Raw genomic sequence first — 13,996 nt, forward strand, 5'->3', positions numbered from 1 at the left:
TATTATTGCCTGCCCAAATTTACAAATTGCTGAAATTTCTCGAGCGTACAATATGTATAATAGTTATTATATTTGTTTATTTATACAAGCAATGTTAATCTTTTTATACATTTCTACACTTGTCATGTATAGTTTATAAGTATAATTATGCTCAAAATGACACTTGTTAAAAAAAGCAAGACTACTTTAAATTTCCTTTACAAAAATTCGTAGCAATATTTTTAAAGTTGGCTCGGTTATTTAACTTGCTCACAAATTAAAAGTTGATTTTTTTCAAAGTTTTAACTTTTTACAAGTTTTTTCTGATTTGATTTTGATTTCAACCTCGCTAATGTGTGTAAGGTTATTTCCTTGCACTTGTTTCCATTTTTGTTATTTATTTTCTTGAGCTCATAGTATGGTTATCTCTTGTACCATATATGCCCCCCTTTAACTCCTAAGATTGTGATCTTAGGTTGTTTTGTTATTGAGTTGTGAGAAAAAAATTAACAAATAAAATGAAAATGGAAATAAAGATGATTTTATTCACATGACTTGGTTACACAATAATAAACATCTTCCAAAACTTATTGATAATATGTTCATAGATGTTCACCATTCCAAGTTCGCAGGATCAATTCTCAGTTCGATCAAGCTAGCTCATAAACACCTGGTCGGATGATTGATTCGATTAGATATGGCCCTTCCCAACTCGGTCCGAGCACACCAGTTGATGGATCTCTTGTTGCCAAAAACACTCGTCTTAGTACCAAATCTCCTACTCTGAATTTCCTGTCTCGAACTCGTTTATTAAAATACCTTATGGAACATTGTTGATAAGAGGCATTTTTTTAGTTAAGAATCTTCTCACTTTTCTTCTGGTAGACCTTTTTTTTTTTTATATGATTGTGGCTAGTGGCTCGACTTTGGTCCATTTTGTAAAATAGTCGACTGCAACCACATCATATTTAATTCCACCTCGCCCCATTGGTATTTTTCCTATGAGGTCTATGCCCCATACTGCTAACGTCCATTAGGAAGTCAACATTGTTAGCTCGATTTGCAAAGCTCGGGTTGTCGATGCAAACCGCTGGAATTTGTCACAATGTTTATCATATGTGAATGCATCAACTTTTAGTGTTAAAAAATATCCTTGTCTTATTATCTTCTTTGAGAGGCTATGTTCCCCTGTGTGATCTCCACAAAATCCTTCATGGATTTCTTCAAGGATATTTTTAGATTTAGTTGGGGATACACATCGTAACAATGGCATTAAATAACTCTACGATACAACTTTCCATCCAATGTTGTATATTTTGGAATTTTGTACAGTAATTTTTTAGCCTCATTTCGGTCTTTAGGTAGAATCCCGGTTACAGGGTAATCGACTATTGGAGCCATCCATGTTAGCTGTGAATCTATCATTTCAACATCAGATGTTTCTAGCTCGGTAATACTGGGTTGTACCAGGAATCCCACGAGAATGGCGTTTAGTGTGTTAGCCTCCCTAGTAGTTACAAGTCGAGCCAACGCAACAACATTCGAATTTTGTTCTCTTGGAGCTTCATCGATTGTTTAGTACTCAAATTGCTCTAACACGACTTTGACCTTTTCTAGGTATGCTGCCATCTTTGTCCCTTGAGCTTGGTACTCACCTCAAACTTGGTTGACAATTAGCTGAGAATCGCTATAGTAGTGTATGGCTCTGGCTATTAATTCTCGAGCCACACAGAACCTTGCTAGCAATGCTTCATATTTCGCCTCGTTATTGGAGGCATCGCATCTAAATCTCAACACCGAATGAAACCTATGTCTTTCGGGGGTTATGAGTATAATTCATGCCCCCGATCCATTCTCGTGTGAAGAGCCCTTGACATAAAGTTTCCATAGCTCTTGAGCTGGGGTTATTACTTCCTTGTCGGATATGTCGGTGCATTCAGCTATGAAGTTTGCTAATGTTTGGCCTTTGATTGTCGTTCTTGGGTAATAAGTTATTTTGAACTGCCCGAGTTCGACTGCCAATTTAATAGTTATCCTGGTGATTCTGGTTTTTCCAATACTTGTCTTAAAGGTTGGTCAGTGAGAACATGTATTGGATGTTCCTGGAAGTAGGGTTGCAACTTCCTCAAAGCGTGTACTAGGCATAGTGCCAATTTCTCCATCATAGGATATCGTGATTTAGCTCCTAAGAGTCTTTTGCTAACATAGTACACCACTCTTTGTACCTTTTTATCCTCCCAGACTAATGCAATGCTAATTTCATGCTCGGTTATAGTGAGGTATAGGTACAATACTTCACCCAAAACAGGCTTGGACAAAATTGGTGGCTCTACGAGGTGTTTCTTGAGAGCCTGAAAGGCTAACTCGCACTCCTCTGTCCCCTCAAATTTCTTGCCCCCTCTCAAAAGATTAAAAAATGGTAGACATTTGTCAGTTGATTTTGAGATAAACCTATTCAAAGCTGCCATTCGTCTAGTTAAACTTTGGACATCCTTGTGTTTTTTAGGTGAAGGCATTTCAATAAAGTCCTTTATTTTGTTTGGGTTTGCCTCGATTCCTCGAGCATTCACTATAAATCATAGGAATTTTCCCGAAGATACTCCAAAAGAGCACTTTTGCGGGTTTAACCTCATGTTGTATTTTCTGAGTATAGTGAAACATTTTGTGAGGTCGGCAACATGGTTATTAGTGTGTTTGGATTTGACTAACATGTCATCCACGTACACGTCCATGTTCCTTCCAATCTACTTGGCAAACATACAATTTACCAATCTTTGGTATGTTGCTCCAACACTTTTTTTTAACCAAAAGGGCATTACGTTGTAGTAGTATAGTCCTTTATTCGCCACAAAGCTCGTGTGTTCCTGGTCAGGAGCATGTATGGCTTTTTGGTTATATCAAGAATATGCATCCACAAAAGACATGACATCATGTCCTGAGGTTGCATCAACGAGCTGGTTAATTTGAGGAAATGGAAAACAGTCCTTTGTACACGCTTTATTTAAATCTGAATAGTCAATGTAGGTTTTCCATTTCCCCTTTGGTTTGGGAACTAACACGGGATTGACTATCCAATCTAGGTAATAAGCTTCTCTTACAAAGTTGTTGGCTTTTAACTTGTCCACCTCCTCCTTTAAGGCTTGCTTCCTTTCATCATCAAGGAATCTTCCTTTTTGTTATTTCAGAGGAAAGCTCTTATCTATATTTACAACATGACTGATTATATTGAGACTGATTCTAATCATGTTCGCGTGGGACCAAGCAAAAATGTCTTGATTCTCTTGTAAAAATTGAGTTAATTGCTATTTTGCCTCTCTGACAAGGTTTTTCTCTATTTCCACCACCTTTGTCGTGTCCTTCTTATTGATCTGGACATCTTCAATCTCTTCGATCAACCCGAGTTCACCTCGGCCCTCCCCCATCCTAGGGTCAATCTCATTTTCGATCTTGAAAACTCTTTCTTCCATTTCTTCAATTATTACTAGTGCTTGGGCACTAGGTTGGCCCTTTCCTCACATGGAATTGATATAGCATTCCCGAGCTACCAGTTGGTCTCCTTTCAACATCCCAATTCCACTTGGTGTTGGGAATTTTACCACCAAGTGTCGTACCAATGTTGTTGCCCCCAGCCCAACCAGAGCTGGTCTTCCGAGCTGAACATTGTAGGCAGATGGTGCGTCTACAACTATGAACTTGAACATTATACTAACTGAGACTGGACATTCCCCTAGTGTTACGGTGAGTTCAATGGCTCATGTGCTTGCTACCTCTTCTCCTGAAAACCCATACAGGGTAGTTGCACAAGCCTTTAAGTCTTGAACTGATAGACCCATTTTTCCTAACGTAGTTTTATACAAGATATTCACCAAGCTCCCATTATCAATTAGTAATCGGTGAACCTTTTTATTGGTGAGCTGGATGGTGATAACCAAAGGGTCAATATGCGAGAACTATACATGAGAGGCATCTTCCTTCGTGAATGTTAATGGCTTGAAAGGCTCAAACTTTCCAAAGCATTGACTAAATCATCTTCCTAAGCATGCATCATCTAGGATTTCGTCTCAAATAGTAAGCAAGCAAGTTCTAAGATATTTGTACAATTTTTTACAAACAAAATTAAGCAAGCATAAATACTTTTCAAACACAAGGAACTTATTCACAAATCATGATTATGTTCTCTAATATTTATAAGGACCCAAGTAAACCAAGAAAATGTTCCAATCAAGCACACTGATTTAAATGGCTTTAGTTTTCATCCAACTATACAAACAATTCATTCAAAAATTCTCATCGGCTTATCATTGTCAGCTTGATTCAACACACACGACACTCTAAACATCCTAAACACAATAAATAAAAGACTAACAAGACACACGACACAACTAAAACACAAACACCACCAAGACAAACAACTCAATATATACAAAGCGAAAGTAAATCTCCTCCCCCCAAACTTAACATGAACATTGTCCCCAATGTTCAAAATAAAAGCAAAGTGAAGAGGACTTACTTGAAATCCAATGGTCATAAATAGGGTGGTGGCGGTGGAGGTGGCTCTCTGACTTCGCCAACACAGGGTTGCTTCCTACGCAGCCCTTAGGCCCTTTCTCCTGAAGCAAACTTCTTCTATTTTTTATGTTTATTTATTTTTTTCACGTTTTTCATAGTTTAAAAAATTGAATAAAATTACATAATAAAGGTAAAACTAAGCAAATAAAGTAAAAAAAAAACACCAAAAAATAGTTCCCAAAAATTCAAAAATAAAACTAAAGCAAAATTCAAAGTAACAATTGGGATGCCTCCCAAATGCGCTGTCGTTAATGTCATTTAGTCGGATGTTGACCATCTTGTTTACCGAGTTTTTCGGAAACGAATACAAACAGAATAATAAAAAGATAAGAACTGTAGAAGTGCAGGAATATAATTAGACAAACAGGTTTTTTACGTGGTTCAGGCGTTAACGAGCCCTAGTCCACGAGTCGATGTTATTATACTTGTAGAGAATTACAGTAAGATGGCTGGTGTACAAGAACTTCACACACTCAAAGTGTTTCTCTCAGGTTCTCTTGAAGAAGATGAAGCTAGAGAGATTTTAGCAGAGTTCTTGCTATGTAATTTGTTCGCCGTCCCCTCTATCGTAAAATGAGGGGGTTTTTATAGCTAGGGTTTTTGATTAGGGTTTTACTCTGTCCCCTGAGTCTTAATTACACCAGCCATAAATAAGGGATACAATTATTGTAGTAGCATGGCTACAAGACTCTACGCAGGTATAATTACATGAAAGTATGGGAACTACCAAATGGCAGCCGCCTTTTCCAGACAGTCAGCGGAACAGTAGGCGAAAAGGCACCTTTAGGCGTGCTGGGATGTGTGTGGCCTTGACCTGTCAGGCGTGTCAGGCGGGATCCTGTGTCAGGTGAATATCATCCCAACTATGCCTCCTTCGTGACTCGACCACTTGGTCTTGTTCCGTGCGAAGCACGGAACCTTCTCCGCGAAGATAACCTGAAGAGCTTCTCCTGGAAGGACCTTCCCCGAAGGACATCCCTTCGGGAGTTCGGGAGAACTAACGAACTTCCGGGTCGCGGTTGCTTGAAGGAGTGTGCTAGACACTACACAGGAGAGGCGAAGCCTTTCTGTCCATCTGCGACCACTGGTCACTCTCCATGAAGGACTTTAATAATTCTGCTTCCCGAAGGCTATCCATCTAAACGCTATCCGGAAGTCTGGATAACACATCTTATTAAGTTCAACTCGGATCCAAGCCACCTCTCAAGTCCATGAGATCCATAGTGTCATGAGTGGACACTCGTTTCTTGATATTGCAAATTAGTGGGACTTTCCACTGCTCGTGTAATAGTTGAAGTCACACTAACGAACCTTTTCAAATGATGACACGTTATTCGACTACCAACTTGAGCAATGGTTATCAAATCCACTCTACAAAAATTTAGAATTTCATTTGCTGCAAAAACATTAAATGTTTCCTCATCTTGTTGTCGCGCAACTTCAACTCCCCTTTTTGTACATCAATTAGCGCCTTTCCAGTAGCTAAAAATGGCCTCTTAAGAATAACTGGAATATTTTCATCTTCCTCCATGTCAAGAATAATAAAGTTTGTAGAAAAGATGAATTTGTCCACTTTCACCAATACATCCTCAATCACTCCCCAAGGATGTTTAACTGAACGATCCTCAATTTGTAGGTAGACGGTAGTAGGGCGAGCTTCTCCTAATTTGAACTTGCAGAATATTGATAAGGCATTAGATTCATACTAGCCCCTAAATCACATAAAGCCTTTATCATCATTGAGCCCTCTATAGAGCATGGAATAGTGAAACTACCATGATCTTTAAGCTTTGGTGGTAATTTCTTTTGCAATATTGCACTACACTCCTCAGTAAGTGCAACTATCTCATATTCCTCAAACCTCCTTTTTTTTTATTATAAAATTTCCTTCAAGAATTTAAGGTAAGTTGGCATCTGCTCAAGTGCCTCAGCAAATGGAATATTTATGTGGAGCTTCTGGAAAACTTCTAAAAATTTAGCAAACTGCTTGTCAAGATTTTTTTTGCAGAGCCTTTGTGGATATGGAATTTTTTTATTGGTGCTCAAAACTCACTGATGACTGCTTCTTCTCAAGGTTCTTAGTAACCTTTTCTTCTACCTTACCCTCTTTCTCAGAATCCATTTTCAGTGGAAGACTAGACTTCTCAACTGGCTTTTCCAACTCCTTACCGCTCCTCAAGGAGATTGCATTGCACTACTCCTTAGGATTCACCTCAGTATTACTTGGAAAATTTCCTTGAGGTTTACTTTGCAACAAATTTGCCAAATGACCCACTCGCATTTCTAAATTCTTGATAGAAGATCTTGTGTCTGTCATGAAATGAGCTTGTGTGTTGGTGAGAGTCAATAAAGTAGTTTGCAATTCACTAGACTGTTCTGGAGGATTTGATGGCCTAGGCTGCTGAGAAGATGAAGCTTATTGTAGGGCTTGAGATAGTGGCTGCTGATACTGAGGTTGGAACTGAGATTGATGGCCTTGATTATTTCTCCAAGAGAAATTAGGGTGATTTCTCCATCCAGGATTAAACGAGTTAGAGAAAGGATTATTGTAAGGCCTCTGAAAATTCCCAATAGCTTGAACTTGATCTTGATCCATGGGAATATTATTATGATGGTTTTTTGCTGTACACTAATCAAAAGAATGAGGACCCTTACACATTTCACAACATGTTTGTAACTGAATGGCATTGGTTGATATTGTATTCTGCTGCAATTGCTTAGTCAATGATGCAACTTGAGCAGTCCGAGTCATGATTGCATCTAATTCATGAACCCCAGCTACCTTTTTTTTACTAGTTGCATGCTCATGAAACCATTTAATGTTGTTTGTAGCCATATCTTCCAACAACTCATATGCCTCATTGGCACTTTTACTCATAAATGCTCCTCCAACTACGACATAAATTATGGTGCGACTAGTACTACACAATCCATTGTAAAAGTTGTGGACCAGCATCCACTTTTCAATATCGTGATGAGGACCTTTTCTCAATTGTTCCTTGAATCTCTCCTAAGACTCATATAAAGATTCCCACTCAATCAGGTAAAAATTATTGATCTCCCCCTTTAATTTAGCATCCTTTGATGGAGGAAAGAACTTTGTAAAATAATTATGAGCCAACTCCACCCAAATATTTATAGAATTAGATTGAAAGGAGTTTGACCAACTTTTAGCTCTATCCCACAGTGAGAATGGGAATAGCCTCAACCCGATTGTATCGTCGCTCACCCCATTATACTTGAACGTTGCACATAGCTACAGAAAATTAGCTATGTGGATATGAGGATCTTCTAAAGGGAGTCCACCGAAATGAACTGTGGACTGGACCATTTGTAAAATTGCTTGCTTTATTTCAAAATTGTTTACAAAAACCACTGGTGGTCTAATGCACAAATGTACTCCTGTAACAGTAGGGAGTACATAATCTCTGAGTGTTTGTGCATTTTGGCCCTGAGCGGCATTAGCGCCTGCATCAACATTAGGCCCATCATCCCTAACATCACCCATATTGATTTCTACCATTTTCTTTCTTCAGTTCTGCTTGCAAGTTTTCTCTATCTCAAGATTTATAGGAACTAAATTTCTAGCTCCCCTTCTACTGTGCATATAATAATAGTACCTGAAATGGAGATCACAAAACGTACACAAACCAAATTAGAAAAATGATCAAGTAACAAACTAAATTAGAAAAAAAATTAACTATTTTGATATTGATAATATTTCATTCCCTGACAACGGCGACAAAAACTTGTTGCAAAAATTATGCTACGCAAGTATACGTAATCACAACAGTTCGCCCCATGAAAACTAGCTATCAATTATGAGACAATGAACTTCTGATTCTATTTGGCTAATGAAAATTTAGTTTTTAGAACTTAACGATAAATGCATAAAAAAATATAAAACTTGAAATTGAAACTAAAATACTAGCACAAGATATTAATTCAAGAAAAGAACAAATTATAGAATTTAATCTTATCAACTATCCACTCTAATATTTAATAATGCAAGATTCACAATCTTACTTCTTTCTTAAGATAGCGAGTTTACCGAAATATTTTTATATTCAGTTTATGAAATATAAAATTTGACCTAAATGAGAATTTTACATATTTCTATGACAAATTCACATACGAGAAGCATTAAGATTGAAAACTCAAAAACTACACAAATAATTGTGATATCCTCGTTTAAGATTGAATTTATATCTGATCATTTATAGCATATTCAAACCTCACTTTTCAGATTTTGATTCAAAGTTTGATTTTGATTCAATTATATCATATTTAATAATGATTTTTTCATGTATAATTTTCAAAATATCATTTTCTTTATATTAAAAGGAAAAATATAATGTTAATAATAATATTTTTATTTTGAATAATTATATTTCTTTTTTATTGGAAGGATTACAAATTTTGGATTTGGAGGGATCTTTTCTCCCTCCACTTCTTCTCTCCCTCCTCCTATTCCTCCTACCAAACAATTGATTGTACTTCTCCTTCCAGTCCTTTCCTTTCTTTCCTCTCCATCCCTCCACAAATCCATTCTACCACACAATGGGTTAGTGGGTATCTTTCACGAACACTACATGAAACAATGTAATGTTTCATAGACTGGGAAAATCGACGTTGCAGTGCCCAACACTAACAACACTATATTAGTGTTGGGTTGCACCAGCGTTGCTACACCTAGTGTTGGTAGAAGCACCACATAATTCACCAATAGTGCGAAAGAATGATATTGTAGCAGTTTCTCATTTGCTCCAGGATCTTGTATATTTTCATGTAAATCTTATATTAAACAAATTAATATGAGACAACCTAGAACATGTTTCTAAAATTGAATTCATAAAGAGATAATGATAAGAACACTTACATTATTGTGAAGCAGAATGATTGAGTCCTTCCTTCAGTTTCTCTAACCTTGTATCCTTTCTATCTCATGGTATCATCAAGAAACTGAACCGATCTTCAATTTTTTTCACAGCCTTCCAAAGTATCCTTAGAATCACCTAGACTAGAGTGTGCAATTCTCAACACATGAGATAGATACAAAGAGAAGAAGAAGAGAAGAGAAAATTTGAGGCTTAGAAAAGGACTTATGCTGTAGAGAGAATCTAAAACCAAGAGCATCAAGACTAGATCTTCTGATCTTCTAAAAACCGAAGTCTTTCAAAAACTCTTAAAATAATTGTTTTCAACTCTCACTTAGCATTCCTTTTATAGGCTCAATTAGGTTATTTATTCTAATTTAAAAATCAATAAAATAATAGTCAATAATCCGCCCTAGGTTGAAATTCCCAGGGGCTTTAGGGCCATGAAATTTCCCATTTGATTATAAGCCCGTTCGACATAAAATTAAGGCCTGTATTATTTGCTATTGAATTAAATAATTATTTAAATCCTTTATCAAATTAATTATTTATAATCTGAACCTTGATTTAAACTTATTTATTAATATAGACACCAATTTGTCTTAATTAATAAACTGCCCTAATTTCTCTTTTCTTCTCTAAATTGTATAACTCTGTGAAACTATCCAAAATTTACCTAGTCAACTTTGATAATTAAACAAATTAATTGAGACTATCTAGATGATTTTATCGAAGGTACAGTGGGGACCATGGGCCTATGAAATCAAGCTCCAATAAGTTATCATAAATCTAACAAATAAATTTACTAACTTATTAATTCCTCGTGACTGCACTAAAGACTCAGAATTACACTCTAGAATTCATAGAACGCTTTATAAGCAATATAGATACGTTATTAATTATCCATTGTTACAACCATAATTGTCACTCAATCCTCTATAGACTGTCTACAATGAGATGAGACTAAAATACCGTTTTACCCCTCATTATATTTTATCCTTAAAACACTTAGTTTCTTGTAAATGATATTTCATTAAGCTAATTGTAACGACCCAAATTTACTAATAAGGCTTAAGGGCCTTGATTAGTGTTCTGGGAGGGCATAACTGGATTATGTGTGATTTAAATGATTAAATGCATGATGATGTGGTAAGGATACTTATATGATTATTTGGATAAATATGATGCATGACTATGTGTATTAGTATGCATGTAGGCCCTAATTAGGTTATAAGGGCATATTCGAAATTTTGGCCCATTGAGAGCATAAATGTAAATATCTATGATAAATTTTTGAGACCACATTATTATGTGGATATATATTTGCAGCTTGTGACTCAAGGTGATCCTAGTGAGCGGTTTAGCGGAAAAGTCACGGCGGGAATTTATACCCAGCTCGAGGGAGTCCGGGGGTATTTATGGGAATTTGGGAAGTATATTAGAGACTAATTGATATTGAGGAAAATAATTGGTGATTATTTAGGTGTCGGGATGTAAGCGGTAAATATTAGAGACATTCGAGGAATTAGCGGGAATTGGGAGTAATGACCAAAATGCCCTTAGAATGATTTAAAGGCTTAGGATTTATGGGAGGGAAAAATTGGTCATTTGGTTTAAAATTAGGGATAAGTATTACTCTGCCATTATGGACTTAGTGGAATGTTTAGAATGGAATAGAATCTGAAAGAAACAGAAGGAAGAAAGAAAGTAAGAAAAAAACAAAACACTTAACCTCTCCCTTTTTCTCTCATTCGGTTCCCTCTTGCTTCACCATCTCTTGAGGAATTTTGAAGCTTTAACTCAAGGAAAGCTTAGGTTGAAGCTTGGGGTTAGGATCCTTGGTGAAGCTAAAGGATTTGGCAGGAGTTAGTCACACAATTGAGGTAAGTTTCAAGGTTTTCTTCAGTTTCTGGTTTTGGTGTTGAAATGTATTTCTGAGCTGAGTTTTGATGGGAATTCTAGGGAGTTAAGCCTGAGGATTTGAGGAGTTGAAATATGAGGAGGTGTGGAAGATAACCTAGGTCAAAATTCTCCATTGAAGGTATGAAATTCTGGCTTTAAAGTTCTGAAGTTTCTGTTGTTCTGTTGAGTTTGAGCTTCAAGCTCAATAATGGCATTTTCTTCATTTTGGGGTGCATGTGCTTATGTTTTGTATGGTTGGGTCATATGGGGTGAGTTATAGATGATGGTAGGCTTGTTTTGGTGTTTGGGTGAAGTTTGGAAGGATTTTGTAGAGGTTTGGCTCGGGGAAAATCGAAGGAAGAAAAAACAGGGTTTGGCTGTGCTGTGACTAGCGTTGTAGCGCTAGCCTTTGGGCGCTACAACGCTAGGCCTTTTGGTCAGAGAGATTTTTGGCTCTGTTTGTAGCACTATAGCTCCCTCTTTATGGCGCTATAGCACTACCCTATTTCTAGAAGAGGGTTTTGGGATATTTCTTAGGGTTTTTGCCCAGGGCCTCGGGGTTTGATTCCACCACCCCGTTTGGTGGAATTAGGGCTTCCCGAGGGCTCGGGATTGGTCCCGAGGTTACGTTTTGGAATTGAAGTTTAGTGTTGGCTCTAACTTATGGCCGTGACTAGGTGTACGCTAGGGCTCGGAAGGGATCGTGCTTGAGGGTCGGTTTCATTGATTAAATCTAACGGAATCAAAGGTAATAAAACTGCACCCGATTATGTGATTGTATTGGGACTAAGAGCTCCCTATATCTGTATGATGTCATAGATGGTATTATTCCATGGGACATGTGATAAATGTCCTAAGAGAACCAGAATCAATATTTGCGCACAGGGCGCCGCTCAGCCACTGGTAGCTGAGGACAGCTTGATATTCACTGAGCTCGGTTTAAGCGGGCCAGAGTCAGTGGGATAAATAGGGGGTGTGACCTAAGGGCGTCGACCCTGGTTATTATATGTGGATTTGTTATTAATGGTAATTGTTGAGCTTGGTAAGTTGAATGCCTGATTATATGGATATTTTGGATTGTTCAGTATATGATTATACTGTATGAATTATCTGACTGTTTGATTGATGATTATGCTCTATTCTTGTGTTTTCTTGCTGGGCATTGGCTCACGGGTGCTACGTGGTGCAGGTAAAGGCAAGGGTAGAGTGGACCAGTCCTGAGTGGGAGAGCTTTGAGGTTGAATGTATATAGTTAGCTAATCGGCTGCCACGACCGAGGAGTAGTATAGGATGGGGAAAGCCTAAATGTATGTTTTGCCCTTAGAGTGGCTAGTAGCTGTACTTTTATCCTGAATTTTTGTAAACTGTCTTTTAAACGTTATTACTAATGGGATCCCATGTTCAAAATGTTTGATTATATGAAATGTAACTTTTGTGACCGAAATCTTTTAACCCTAGTTCAATTATAGTTTCAGTAACACATTTCTAGCTAAATGACTTGATTAGCAGGTCTTGCACTTTTATAAACAGACAGTGTAATGGTCTTGGCTATCCAGGGCGTTACACTAATATTAATTACTAAAATTATATCTCTATCATTTAGCACCTTGAACCAAACTAAAAGGAAACTATCATTTCACTTCTTCATAAGAAGCTATAGATGTTCATATCTATGATTAACACTCCCACTCAATTATACTACCGAGTTCCCAAGATGTAAGTGTGGGCTAGTCTGTAGGGTAAGCTGGTAATGAACAAGTCAAAGAACTCAAGTAATACAATCAATTAGAACACTAAACCACTCAGAATTGAGATTGAATTTACCAATGGTCAACTATATGATATGATTAGAATAGATAATAACGGTATGTTTACTTATTCTATCAACTGTCAATATCGGTCCAGTCCGATGTAACAAATACATCCGATCTTATCTACTTTGCTAATGTTCTGGAAAGAATATAACACTGCGATGTGTAAGTAGATCATATCATAAATAGGCAAGTCAGTGTAAATCCCGTGCACTGACTAATCTTAGGACTAACTTATATTTGAACATATAATCATATTTATATTCCATTGTGATTACATCAATATAAATATGATTATCTATATTCTCGGGATTTAATAGAAGTTTATATTAAGCATATAATCATGAAAATAAAACATGTGAGCAAAGTGATTGACCAAGTCAAAAAATGATTTCTATTCTTTTGTTGATAATAAATGAGATTACAAAGAAATTGGGTTTTAATTACGGCATAAAACTCTCACTTGCACTAATTGAAACTAATTCATTAATTCTACTAATCTCATTTCCTTATATGCTTATCAAATGTAGCTTCTAGCGGTGTCTTCATAAACAGATCCGCAAGATTGTCTTCAGATGCAATCTTCATAACCCTCGCATGTCCCATGGCCACATATTCTCGAATAATGTGATACTTCCTTTCTATAAGCTTACTCCTATTGTGACTTCAAAGTTTTTTCGAGTTGGCCCAAGTGGTTTATCCATATCTAGAATAACACCAAGATCTTAATAGAACTTTTTTAGCCAGAATATTTCCTTAGATGCTTCTGACGCAGCTATGTATTCAGCCTCCATGGTGGAATCTGAGATTGCAGATTGCTTTACGCTTCTCCATATCACAACTCCACCCCCAAAAATA

The 13,996-nt window shown here is 36.9% G+C and overlaps 1 non-coding gene across 1 annotated transcript; it reads left to right on the forward strand.

Moving 5' to 3' along the window:
* Window positions 1-7,514: 7,514 nt before the first annotated feature.
* LOC133813260 (small nucleolar RNA R71) lies at window positions 7,515-7,621 on the forward strand. The gene has a single exon (XR_009884293.1). It is a non-coding gene; the product is annotated as a small nucleolar RNA R71 (small nucleolar RNA).
* The last annotated feature ends 6,375 nt before the right edge of the window (window positions 7,622-13,996 follow it).

Source organism: Humulus lupulus, chromosome 1 (genome assembly GCF_963169125.1).
Source record: "Humulus lupulus chromosome 1, drHumLupu1.1, whole genome shotgun sequence".
Lineage (NCBI taxonomy): Eukaryota > Viridiplantae > Streptophyta > Magnoliopsida > Rosales > Cannabaceae > Humulus > Humulus lupulus.